General features: G+C 48.0%; 1 protein-coding gene across 2 annotated transcripts in view; it reads right to left on the bottom strand.

Annotated features, from left to right (window-relative positions):
* Positions 1-11,344, bottom strand: part of LOC122383540 (carcinoembryonic antigen-related cell adhesion molecule 1-like) — a 36,106-nt gene extending 24,762 nt beyond the window's left edge. For both annotated transcript variants that reach the window (XM_043370053.1, XM_043370054.1), the window contains exon 1: positions 11,209-11,344. The gene's annotated coding sequence lies outside the window, so the exon portion shown is untranslated. The remainder of the gene's footprint in view (positions 1-11,208) is intronic.
* Positions 11,345-12,530: the final 1,186 nt, after the last annotated feature.

The following is a 12,530-nucleotide window of genomic DNA, read 5'->3' as shown; positions in this document are numbered from 1 at the left end:
AGATGAGATGCAGACGTTCAAAAAGACCGGCGCTGGGGCGGGTCTGCAGGGTAGGTTGGAGCCGCCTCGCTTACATCCCCAGGCACTAACTGAGACACCCTCTCATCCCCACGGGACTCCCTAGCAGATGGGCCTCGCAGTCAGACTGAAAGACGCGCCCATTTCAGTCTCTGGGGGCGTTTTTGATGCTGTTTACCGGAGCGCCCGAGCTGAGACATATGGGCGGGCAGAACGGCGAGTAATGAGCCCCGTTAGCCGGCGGTGATGAATCAAAAGCCACTCTCACGGCTGTTTATATGTTCACACTCGTGCACGGATCGGGTTCGGTTTAGCACCGGAGGTACAGGGGTTGTTGGTCCGTCCGCGTCGGCCCAGCTGTGGCCATTAGCGTCAACTGTGGGCGAGATACCACTCTGCTTCTGCGCTCCCCCCCCCAGCCCCCCAGCCCCCCTGACTCACCGACTGACAGACGACTGTGTCGGTCTGTCACCTATGTGACAGATGTGAATGTGACATCTGAGACACATACCGACATCGCCTATCTGACACTGTCCCAAAGTCTGACACTGTCGCACGCTTGAGACGGCGGTTATGAGCAGGACCACCATGGCTGCTCCAGACCCACGCTTCGCCATACTCCAGTCGTCATCGTTCGCACGTCTCGTGAGGAGACTAAAGGTGGTTCATCACACCGTAAGAGCAGCTGACGCCGTCACTTTGGACGAGCACCAGACACACCACCCAGACAGGGAGGGAAGTCGGTCCTGGAGCGTCTCCAGAAAACTGACTGACGCTCCACTCTGACACTCCGCTGTTGAAATGGGACGTCTGCAAATATCAGCGCGGAGGAGTTATATTTTTCAGTGGATGCACTGTAAGAGCTAAGTTTCAGTAGAGCCATGAACTATCATTTTCTTTATGGACGAGCTGTTTCTTCTCAGGAATAATTTCACCGATCCATCAGATCAACTCATAGGCCTGTCTGACATAGATTTTCTGTCGCTACCTCAACCAGCTTATGCAACCCATGATGCAATCACGTGACCCGTTATCTCCGCCGGTTCTACTGCATATACAGCGGTCACGTGACATGACACACCAGCTGCGACTGACGGGCGGCATATACCGCGGCAGCGATCACAGACAGACGGCTGCGACGGCAGTATAGCTGCTGCTGCTCCGGCGGAGGCATCGGAGGCGGCAGCGTGGGCTGGCGCATATGGCCGTCATAACTCAGCTCGAACAGACCACAAATAGTGGCTCGGTGTCGACCTGTCGGTCTGCTCAGACCACACGGGACGATTGAGGCGCGGGTGAGGCGCACAAATCCCACCGGCAGCCGCACTGATGGAAGGAGAGCCCTGTAATGGCGAGTTACCACCGCCGCCCTCCTGATGCGGCTGTCGGACCGACGCGGCTTCAGAGCTGCGGCGAGCAATATGTCAGGGAACGACCGCACGCCGCGGGTGCGAAATGAAACATGGTTACCTACCAGGAACAGCGTACTATTGGATTGGCAATTGAAGCCTGCGGAGCCGCTAACTTCTGGTTAGCTCCCCACCTTGTCAATCTGAGGTCCCTGGAAAGGGCTCAGAAGCCAACGTCGGGGCCAGCACAGCACCGCTCCGGTCTGATCCTAGGTGACATTTCAGCGCTACCGAGTGGGCCAGTAGGCGACGGGGACAGCTCTGGCGGTGTCTCAGTGATCTCAGGGGACCGCTAACGGCGTGCGAGCAGTGGCAGAATCGGCTGTAAAGTGACACTGTACCAGACCGTCTGAGGTTGACCGAGCCGCTGCGATGTCTATCCCTAGGGGTTTGATTGCTCTTTTCCCTCCCTTTGTCTTTGTAGGTGAGCTACTCTGTCGCATCTATGTAGTCTGTCTCTCCGCCAATATTCGCAAAGACTACGTCCCTCTTCCCACTGGCCGGACCAGGGTCAGGGGGTCCAGACAGACAGAGCCAGTTCAATTGAGTACTGCTGAGTGTGCACTATACGCAGTATGTGTCCTGTCTGAGCAATTCTGACCTCAGAGAGCCAGGATCTAAGGTGAAGCCGCCACAGCTTCGGAAGTACAGAGACGTGCACCGAAAGAGAATCCGCGCACTTCATGGAAATTCAATTGCACATCTCAGCAATCCAGAGAAGCAGAGACTCCCTTTGAGGCTGAAAATGTCAGACTCTACGCACCTTATCGGAAACAGAGGCAAGTGATCAGACTGCTAAACGTACAAAAATACGTGCGGCATCCCTTTAGGCAGAAAATACCCTAAATCATGAAAATAAGAATAATACATCAAATTTCCCGCCGCCCTAATCATATTGTTGGTTTATAACATAGTGTATTCACAGTAAACATATCTTATTTAATTAAGAAGTCCTCGCAAGAAGCCTGTCTAGCTGTCTCGCGATTTCTCTATCAGCTGATCTGCATGCATTACACAATGAAAGGGAATTAAGACAAGTCAAATATATAGGAGTCAAGCATATCTCTATAATTTAGTGACCCATAAAATAGTGATTTATCATGGATGACTGGTCCCTAATTGATGGCGCTGCCTTTATAGGGTAAACAGGTTATGCACATCGATCGGGGGGGGGGGGGGGGCGGCACGCGTCGGTCCGCCGCTCTGAACCTCGCCAAACAAAGTCCAGTGAACCGAGACCGTCGGCCTGCAGCGCCCCCCCCCCCCCGAGGGAGGAGGGGGAGGGGAGACATGTGCCAGCGCCGCCACGGCCGCCGCCAATTCGCCGCGCCTTTATTTACCCATCCAATTCGCCGCAAACGGACCATTCCGTGAAACGAGTCGCCTGACCTGGCAGCCGGCGGCCGATCAGTCGTATCGTAACGCCGCGATGATTTTGATGCACGTGCTCGAGACGCAGTGGCGGATCCAGGATTTTCACTGGGGAGGGGCTGCAGGTCATAATTGGGCGCCACGCCCCGGATGGGCGCCATAGTCGCATCGTGGATCTTTTTTGTTAGTTGCGTAGGGTTGCGTCAGTTGGAGTCGGCAGTGTTGATCGGAGTCTGAGTTGGAGTCGGTTCATTGGCATCCCTCGACTCCGATACCGGCTCGGAGTCAGAGTCTGTTAAAATTATCTCTACCTACCTCCCTTTTTATTTAAAGGTAAACAACCAACGTTTGGATACAAAACAAGTTTCACCGAAGTTTCCAGGCCTATCTCTCGACTCTCGTCGATGACGATTTTAGGAACCACTCTTTCCCATTATCCATCGGTGGATGGTAGCCAGAGAAACGTGGACGAGCGGCGACTGAAAACGTATTGGGTAGTTTGTGACAGAGATCCCAACCGCAGCAGATATTTTTTTACATGCCCTGTGACACGAAATCCAGCCATGAATAAGCACGAGTTCAGAAGAGTATGTTATTATGTACCAAGTGGGAGGTAAATGTTAGACGGAATCCCTAGGTGTATTGCAAAATAATTGCATAACTTAATGAATATTATATTATAGGGTCTGCTAGATGAAATATCGGTGCGGAGCGTACTGAAACGACGTTATTCGACTGATTTTTGCATCCTAGTCCTAGTATGCGGCACTCCGATGAGTTGCGAATTGAAAATTGGCGCCACTGCGCCTTCGGCGCAGTGGCGCCAGTTTTCCTTGGGTGGGGGCTGCCAGCCCCCGCAGCCCCCCCTGGATCCGCCACTGTCGAGACGTCGCCTACCCCCCCCCCCCTCCCCCCTCGGGAAGATGTCAGTTTGGTATTCGGACCGGTCTCCGTCCCGCCAGCGTCGCCGATCGGAGCCGCCGGTCGCCGACGAGGGGCCAATCTCCCGCGCCATTTCCGGCGCGACGAAGACAAACGATGGCGCATGGTGGAACCGTTCGCAGGATCAGCCCCGGCTCACGAACAGGATCACGGCTTTCCGTGGTTTTCAGCGATGAGATTGATGTATTTATCAAGGGGCGTTTGCGAAAGGTAAGCAAAGGTCCTCTCAAGAATGATATTCGTCCTTTTTGACCCTTAGGAGACATGTGTCTGCTATCATGTGTGAGTAGATGTAAGCTATAAATTTGCAGTTGTGTGGTAGTTCTTGCTTTTTTAATCAAAAACATGTTTGCGAAAACTAGTTGGCCACGTTACTGACTTAATCATTATCAATGAATACAATATGTAATTGTACGTGCCATTCATTCACCTTTCAACCAAATCTGAGTTATTCCATAATGGAGCAACTGCCAGCATATGCGGCATCCACTATGGGATGGGCTGCAACATTAACACATCAAATAAATGTCACTAGTTAAAACCATCTGCAAGGAAATTACGAGCTTCATTAAATAGTTAGACGATGAGCTGATAAGTTTCCGTTTCTATTAGCTACCTTGGTTGCTGTAGTGAACACGGCTGGGCCCAGCGCTCTCTACGCGTATACCCTCTCAGAGTTGGTGGGAACTTTCTGATTACTTGCTGCCGAGCCGGCTCCAAACACGATGATGCGTGCACGTCTGTGTTCGGGTAACTATTGGAGTGCTTACAACACGAAACAGAGCAAAAAGTGATGGCAACAAATGGACTTACAGGCTACGTAAGAGGTCATTTGGCCCATAAGCTGAGCTTATTTCGTTTTTGAGTGTTATAGGTACTTATTTATGCTAACGCAATTACCGCAACAAAAGATAATGTGTCTTCGATGTTCACTGAGCCAGGCTCAGTGAGTCTTTCATCGCTATATCCTCTTGAGTCCCGCCAATTAGCCCATGAATGGAGAGCAACGAAACTTTTTTGGCTGAGAGCTTTGGTGCCAACAATGACCAGATTGGTGACATTTCAGCAGTGAAGGTCATCGCGCATGCGCAATGACATGTATACTGGGATATACAAAAATACTCAAAGCCTATAAAATCTGACTGAAATGCAACCCATGAAAACTTCCATACAATCACCAAAGTGTATTTTTTCGTTTGTTTACGGCGTAAAATGGCTAATAGTATTGACACGTTTAATAATCAACACCGCTCGCCCTTAACTTCCGCTTCTTCTGCCCCTTGCCCACTGCTCTTAGGTCTTTAGTTGCCATTTCCTTTGAAGATATAGAACTTGTAGCACCTGTTGCGAATCGATAAACAGTAGAGGAAGACCTTGCAGCATTATCTGAAGCGACATCTCTAAAAAATCGCCGTATGGTGTGTTTTAGAGAGGTGCTTGCCTATGTCATTGTGCTTAGGGGTCGGATTCTAATTCATCGGGCGATTTATCAAACTTTGAGTGAGGATTTACGGCCATTGAGGTCACCAACGATTCGAAGAATGTCAACGCTCAACCACAGAGCCACTTGAAGGCATAATGTTGTTTGCGAGCCACAAAAAATGGCTTTAACTAACCCAGCAACCATGTATACTACAGTATACATGACTAGTCCTAGGCACAGTCCGTTGTATATTGACGTTTACATTTATCCGTCGTGCAGGATCCCGTTGGTCACTCGGGTGTACATTTATTTTTTCAGAGGTTAATTCCTCCCAATAATTGTAGTGCTACTTCTTAAGCACACCTCAAAATTTTTCGGGCCAAGGACATTTGTATACCTTAGTATACATGAGCTTTAATTCTTTCTGGAAAAGTTTCAAACATACAATTTTGTTTACAAAACCTGCAAGCAATGATCAACAACGAATGGTTATCTTAGCAAAACAACAGTTTTCGATGAGTCATACTCTTAAAAAGAAATAACAGGAAAATAATTAGGAGACGTACCTCTATGCTGCGACCGCCGAGATACCGGGAAGATTGAAGCGCTGAGGCGTCACCAAATTCAACTTGAGGATATAAATTCAGCCACCAGGTGGCGGACCATGGCATGAAGAATGCAACGCATGGCCATGAAATAGCCTAGCCATTAGTGAATTCCGTAGAGATCGACTTAAGACGATGTGTACCCCAGTATACAAAAAGAACCAAGAGGATATACAAACGGAATGAGAGCGTGTTTTGGTACAATGCAAATGGCGGGCTGTATCAATTGGCACCTGTGGGCTGGCTGGTCTTATTTAGCTTCATCGACCAGAATAACCATGCAATAAATTTGTGTCCATCGCATTAAACATTAGGTTTGCTGAAATGGCCGGCATCTGTCATACCTTTCGAATGTAATGATTTAATGACGCCTAAATGCAACCATATGGGCACATTTATTTGCATTATGGGTCTATTGTAATCACTTAAGTTTCAAACGTTCGGCACTGTCGGTAGCCTGTTAGAATAAGCCGTCATTTGAAATGAATTAATCACATGAATCAATGCGCCGGAAAATTATTTTCTTTACATATATTTGATATTAGTAGCATATTTTGCGCTAGGTTATGTTATAAAAATATTTGATTTGGAAGATCCATCAATATAAATGACAGCCTGAATTTCTTCACAGGTAATGTATGCAGATAAAGTGAACAACAAACTACTATAGTTACTTTTATCCCAGTCCCAACTTGTCCAACTTGTCGGCTGAATCTCAATACTGAGCCGTTCATTTCTGGCGCGCTCATGCACCGTTACATCATACATTGGTCAGGTCATCCAACATCCAAACGAGCTGCCTAAACGGAAATGATCAGCCTTTTTGACGGTGCAGCGCGTATTCATTTGCCGGAGACACATTTTATATGCCATTCTACAGTTTTCCTATCGCTAAGCGGACGGAAATGTCTCTACGTTCCGGCGATAGGAGAACCACGTTAATTAGCATACCCTCACGATTGGACGATTCCTAGACAAGTGTCCGCCGACTCCTGTGAGATCTGATATGCGATACACCTCCACAGTGACATTGACACGTGGCGAGCTGTTTGCCACGTGGCTACTCGTGGCAGGTCACGTGGTCGGCGCCGCCTTACGGGGACGAAAAATGTGGAGTGACCCACCGATACGCCGCTAGATTTTGTCAAACAGGCCGACCTTGCTAGAACGGCCGCGGGTCTAATAAGGTAGTCCGTGTCGTCATTAATAGCGGTGTGATATCTTTTGGAACACGCTGTCATTTTTTTACCCGAATGTCCTGGACCCGTATTTTGTCAAATTTTGTCAAACACTCCGACCTTGCCGGGTTATAAAGTAGTCCGTGTTGTCATTAACCCGCGCCGGGCCGGTGCTCTGAGATTCCGCGCCGGGCCGGGGGGGGGGTGTCTGAACACCCCCCTTCTAACTCGGCTCCTGGGCCACGTAGCGACACGCGGTAAGCGGCAATAGAAAGAACGTCCAAAATAAGGACGAAAACACTTCGGTCATTTTTTGGGTCAGGTCAAAGGTCAGGTCACCAGAGGTCACCAAAGGTAAAATGTTGACTATTTCAACATTTTGGAAACTGCCAACGGCTATCTCGGGAACCGATAGAGCTACAGCGCCGCGGAAAAGCGCATTCGATAGCCCTTTTACAGGCCTTTCTGAGTAATGTTCTCAGATTTGACATCAGGTCAACGGTTTAGCCTCCAGAGGACAAAAACTCCAAAAATAGCCGTTTTTACGAAAATCGGTTTATCGGCGATAACTTTTGACTCAAAAGAGCCATGACATTACTTTTGCCAGCATCGTGTTCCTCTCGTCGAGACGCGTCGAATGAACTATAAGTTGACCTTGAAAGGTCAACTTGAAAATTTGACCTCAGGTCAAGGTCATGACCTGACCGGAAAAGGTCATGTTGCATATCAGTCGATCTGCAACGTCGAGCCGAACACATCTAAGGCGTTTTCAGCGCTCTAGGACGCCTCTATCAGAAGTTATTAGCGAAAAACTGTTAGATTCTGTTCGTGACCTGAGATGACCTCGGGGACATAACGAGGGGTCACAGTTGCCATTTTCTGGTTCAGTGTGTCAATTTTATCTATATCTCGATGTTTGAGAGTGTCTAGAATGGCGTTCGTGCAAAACAGACGCTTTTCAATTTTATCCCATTGACTTATAATGGAGAGGCCGCAAAATTGACCTGACCTTAGGTCACCGATATCAAAATTCCGAGATAAACATTTTATAGATACTGTTGCTCTTATCAATCGCTGAAAGTTTCAAGGCAATCGATCAATCGGTGTAGCTATGACGAGCATTCTTATTTTTTCTGAGGTGAGGTCACTTGGCGTGACCTGGTGACCTGACCTAAGGCGACCTGGGTCTGAAATTTTCACAACATGTGCGGAAAAGATGTACAAACAGGTGTGCCAAAAACGGCGGCGCTCCGCGCCGCCGTTTTTGAGATATCTGCGAAAAACCACAGGGGGGGTGTTCAAACACCCCCCCGGCCCGGCGCGGGTTAATAGTGGTGGACAAGTACCGGACCCGGCTGTCATTTTTTGAGTGGATAAGACGTGACATTCGCCAGGTGTTGGTCTGTCAGGTTGGTGATTTAAAGGGACTATCCCACCTTCAAAAAGTCCCGTTTAGGATTCGGAAATGTTACTCATGATATTGTGACGAATTCTGCAAGTTTTTACGCGTTTTCATCGTATACTTTTTGAGATATTGCGACTTTTATATTTCATCGTGACGTCATTTAGATCGGATCTGTGACGTAATGAAGGATTTACTTCACGTCAGTGTGGGGGAAATTTGGCAGCAAATATAGGTATTTGCTCTCAAATATGACTCGGCTCATACAAAAACAAAAGTGTCTCTGATTGGCTTATTCGTAAATCAAGTGATACTTCACTTGAACAGGCGTTCAAAAGGCAAATGACGTCATCAGATTACCGTTAATGGTTAAGAGATTGGGCCTTGCGCAGGGCTCATTTTCAAATGAAGGGAACGAATTTCTTCAACACCACGAGGCCGCGGGGGTTGCAACCAAGATAGATAGTGGTTTCTGGACCTCGCCGCAAACTTGGCTATCTCAACTCTAACCTAATGTAAAGGTGGGATAGTCCCTTTAATGTCCCATGGATATTGATGGTGAACACGGGATGGGGAAGTTGGATCGGTTTATTATTGTATCGGGGTGTTGCGTCGGTTGGCCGGTGAGGCTGGCCTCATCAAAATTGCATTGCACGCTGCGGAACTGAGCGGAAACAGCGTCAGTTGTTCCTAGTTTCGTCGGCCTTGAGAGAAAAGTGAGGGTCAACGCTATCTATTATTTTGACTTGAACTGTATATTGCATATATGAGGATGAAAGACATGACTTGATAAAAAAGGGTTTATTAAATGGCTAGTGACCAGAAAAGGACAAAGGTATCCCCTGCCTTTGAGGTAATATGCTACAAATGTCATGGACAAGGGGTCAAGTGCCAGGTAAATGTATAGTCATGAACACGTTGAGGAGGTTTACGGAAAATGTACGCTATTGAGTGTAATTGAGGACATTTCCCTATCACTTAATTACACATTTACAACTCAGCACATTATCAGGTGACACGGCGACCTGCACGCGATGTCAGAGCGATTGTAAGGCCACTCGTTGCTCCATGGCTCAAAGGAAAATCCGTCCTGTCATGGCCTCGCACTCAGCTCACAGCCAAAAGGGATCTGTGTCAACGCCATTGTCGCATGCCGGTGCGACTGAGTACGTTGACAGACTAAACTAAAACGCGGCAGTGTTCGGACATGGATAGAGCTGCAAGTGAACCATGGCCATCTATTTTGCACACTATGATATACTTAGTTACAGCTAACTGGCAAAAGTCTCTGTTAACCTTCAGGAACATCGCTCGAGCAAACCTGTTTTATATTTGACCAACCACGACTTAGAGTGAAGTTTAGCTCCTTGATGAAGGCGTTTTTGTCAATCTTTTCGCCATAGAATTATGGGTATTGGGCAAAACAGCGAAGGATATTGAATCTAGTAAATCAAAAGTCAGACAATAAATACGGCCAATAATGCTGGGGTTGAGCCATGCATCTTGCATAATCAAAGGAACTTAAGGTCTAGGCAATGGTTAAATGATTGAGTTACTTTGTTTATAACATTGATTTTAGATAAACCTGCATTGTAAAAGCAATCAAGTGCATAATTATAAAGCAAAACTTCTCACCATCCGAACATTCCGAAACTTTCAATCGCCATTTTTTTAATATTTAAAATGTAAATGTAAAAAAGATATGAGGACGAACAGGTATAAAATTGAGTTCTAAAAGCTCTTTCACATTTTCAAGTTCTAGGGATGAGAATATACGAGTATATTTGTAACAGGCCTTTGGTGTAAAATGGCCCTGTTTCTGATGAGCAGTTATTCATGAGACCCCAGAACGCCATAATTGAACCAAGTTATTCAATAGATTTGGCTTATACACCAAACCTGCATTAGTGAACATTGCGTCGTTTTTTTTTGTCTGTGTACAAAAAAAAAATAGTGTCTTTGATTTGCTGATATTACCCGTAAATACAAAAGTATTCATATTAAAATAAAATTATGGATCGGGTTTTGCATCAGATTCGACATCAGATCCATTACAGAAAAGGTCACAGTACCTGAGTATTTAATTGTAGCGATGACGGCTTCACATAGACAGACCAAAGTGATGGACCAGAGTGGTGGCCAAAGTGATGAAGTCGGCTGTACACGGCCACTGTTTATTCAGCGGGGCCTCCACCGGCGCAAGTGTGCAGCCCTTCTGTGTCAGGGTCTAATGTCGGATCGAAAATTACCGGTGCCCACATTTGCCGCCAAACTGCGCACTTTTCGTCATTACTGCGCGACTGAATGGATTGGTTATCATGGACCAGTGCCCACTTAGCATCGAAATAGCCTCTCAATGACCATTGCAATAGCAGTGTGCAGGGAGCTATTGTAGAATGGCTATTTCAAATGTGAATTGTGATGTGCATTGAGGTTAGTCGTAGGCGGTTAGGAAAATGGGCTGGTGCAGCTTCATGAAAAGCAGTTTAAGGGCATCATAACCTTTACGAACATACCTATCTGATCAATGACAACGAAAACGCTAATATGCTCTAAAATCAATTTCTACAGTATAAAAAAGAACATCGGTCAGCACTATAGCACTCAGCAGCGAACCTAGATATGGACATCATGGAGCTTTATTCAAGGGATTCGACTATCCAAGCCCCCATAACATTGGGTACACCCATGCCGCTTTCCAGTTTAGAATAAATACCGTCATGACTCATGCGTTATGCGTCAAACCCACCCCGCTTTTAATTCCTATCATATACTACGATATACCACTATTTAGTGGTCCGTATCCCCGCGCCGCGGTCTGCATCCTCTCTCCGTCGGTAGCGTAGTCTCTCAGACCCACCGTTTCTGCCGCTCCTCTGCTCCTTATTCCGTATTCCTCAGCGATGACCTCCCGGGACTCCACCACAGTCACCTCTGTGCGGTCTCTGAGCAGCACGGCCGGCCCACCTGGCTCGCCTGAGCGTCACGGCAACACTGAGGCCCTCCGCGGCACGCCGCCGGCCGGCCGGCGTGCACCCGAACCGTCCGTCGCCCTGGCGTACCCCGTCGCCCGGCCCCGGCCCCCGGCGGGGTGCATACGCCGGGAGGGTGTTGCATGGGGGGAGGGGTCCACACAGCTGTGGCACCGCATCGAGGCAGACTGGTGAAGCTCAAACTAGGCGGGTAAGGGGATGAGACGGCTGCACTAGAAACCATCCAACAGTCGTCATTCATGGGATCAGTCGATTGTCCGTCACCAACCGTCACCAATCGTCACCAGCTCGCTCGTCTATCACCACACCAGCCGTCATCGGCCTGTAGCTTCCCGTCATCAGGTGTCAGCCAGCAGCGCACTGTCCTGTCACCAGCCACCTTGGCTCAGAAACCGCGGCAATCAGCAGTCATCAGTGGTTTAGTCTTGTCAGTTGTCACCAACCGTCAGCAACCACTAGTCCATTAGGCCCCCCATCACCAGTCGTCACCAGCCGTCACCAGTCACCAATGCCACGCATGCCGCTGCAATCGGAGGAATCTTGCGTCGGCTGGGCGTGACATGAATCCGCTGAGTGCATTCTGCGATGCTGAGGAGCACTGGATGACAGAGCTGTCACAGGCAGAGCCGCCGGAATCGGGGACCATACCCGATAGAGCTGCAGGATGGAGCAGTGAGCTCATTGGCCATCCAATACATTTCCTTTTGTTGCAGCCTTCCGATGATTTCAGTTGTTAAGATGACATCGGCTACCTTTCTATGTGAGTTTTTGCTAATCCCGGTTTGCGAAGACGCATTATTTAGCTACCTTCTTATGGTTGTAGAAGTTTTTTATGGTCAAGTGCAGCCGTATGATGTAACAGTCAATCTACGTTGATACCGATTCGATGTAAATCAAGAAGCATCAACTCTCGTAAGAACTATACACATCACTTGATTTTTATGTTAATGCATCTCCATACTGGTCACGGAGCGGAAAAGTTATGTTTTCATTTGATGTCGTCGTTGTCAGCGGTAGAGTAAGAAATGCCGCAGTGACAGCTATGGCGCATTAATCCTCGTGGCCTAAGTCATAGACCAGTTTGACGGATAGTCGCCGGTCAGTTAATTGACGGTCGGCGCCTCGGATGCGCCTACAACTTTGCCGTAGCTCCATAGTTCCATGTTTAACTAAAACTTTATTCGCAACT

This window comes from Amphibalanus amphitrite, unplaced genomic scaffold (genome assembly GCF_019059575.1).
Source record: "Amphibalanus amphitrite isolate SeventyFive unplaced genomic scaffold, NRLGWU_Aamphi_draft 000166F_arrow, whole genome shotgun sequence".
NCBI classification, from domain to species: Eukaryota; Metazoa; Arthropoda; class Thecostraca; order Balanomorpha; family Balanidae; genus Amphibalanus; species Amphibalanus amphitrite.
This window is presented reverse-complemented; position numbering and strand designations above follow the sequence as displayed.